Source organism: Lethenteron reissneri, chromosome 68, assembly GCF_015708825.2.
Source record: "Lethenteron reissneri isolate LAM-NWPU_2019-01 chromosome 68, ASM1570882v1, whole genome shotgun sequence".
Taxonomy (NCBI): Eukaryota; Metazoa; Chordata; class Hyperoartia; order Petromyzontiformes; family Petromyzontidae; genus Lethenteron; species Lethenteron reissneri.
Window position 1 is genome coordinate 5,738,921 of NC_083846.1, and position 1,236 is coordinate 5,740,156.

The window sequence follows — 1,236 nt, forward strand, 5'->3', positions numbered from 1 at the left end:
GTACGCTCACCCAGCTTAATGAGTATTTGTACAGTGAACATTAAAGTAATCGATTGTTGGCGCGTTGGGTTTAAAAGTAATATTAATAGCACACATTGTGGTGGGGGTGTAGTGAAGAGTAGGAAAAACTTTGATGAATTTACCTCAGAGTGGCGTGGTGGGTGTCGAGGCCTAGTAGCGTGCAAAGCCTGCGGCCTCGCCTAAAATTGTCGGCTTGGAAGAGGCAGGGTACGGGTGGCGTTCCTTCCCCCCCCCCTAGCGCTCCAACAATACTGTGTAATGGCTATTATTTAATTAAATACGGAGCTTATGAAAGTGGCGAAGGCGTGGCTAGCCGTTGGCAGGGGCAACCGCCGTCCAATGAAACTGCAGCCCTTGGCGAAGGCGTGGCTAGCCGTTGCCAGGTCCAATGAAAGCGGCGAAGGCGTGGCTAGCCGTTGCCAGGGGCAACCGCCATCCAATGAAAGTGCGTATGGGCCAAAGTCCACACACACACACACAGACAGACAGACATGAACGATTTTATATATATAGATGTGCGTGCAATTCTTCATGCTGGTTCTGGTTGTATGTGCTTGCGTGTGTGAGTGCGAGAGACGAGGTGGCCGAGTGGTTAAGGCGATGGACTGCTAATCCATTGTGCTCTGCACGCGTGGGTTCGAATCCCACCTTCGTTGCGATTTTTAAATCCTTTATATTAAGTTAACTTGCTTACGACCGTGCACATCTTTCGGTCGTTTTTTTAACCCACTTCCCGTGATCAAATCGAGCTGACATTTTGCACACAGGCTCCTTGTGCGTGACAATTTATTTTCGTGAATTTTTTTTTCCAAAATTTTACACTTTTTAGGAATTTTTTTAAAATATGTAATTGCTTAATGGTGGCAGGCAATCATCTGACCCATAGGTGGCAGCCATCTCAAGCCAGAGGACGAGAGGACTCTAGCCGCCACGCATATAAAGGATTTATAGTGACAAACTTTGTTTTTACGGGTGAATTTATTTTATATTTTAGGCAGGAAATGGAAGGAAATTCGTTATGAAATTTAGATTATTTTTCTTGGTTTGGGGGGGGGGGGACCCCCACACCCCCTGGAAGATTTGGTGCCCCCCAATATTGACTCCATTTCTACGGCCTTGACAGAAACTCATGGAGACTCACAGAGTTTTAAGTTGTCGAGTTGGTTTCAGTTGCTACACGACTGGCAAGGATCCCGGCTCTTTGTTCACACGGAA

The 1,236-nt window shown here is 46.8% G+C and overlaps 1 non-coding gene across 1 annotated transcript; it reads left to right on the top strand.

Moving 5' to 3' along the window:
- Positions 1-595: 595 nt before the first annotated feature.
- TRNAS-GCU (transfer RNA serine (anticodon GCU)) lies at positions 596-677 on the top strand. Its single transcript has one exon. It is a non-coding gene; the product is annotated as a tRNA-Ser (tRNA).
- Positions 678-1,236: the final 559 nt, after the last annotated feature.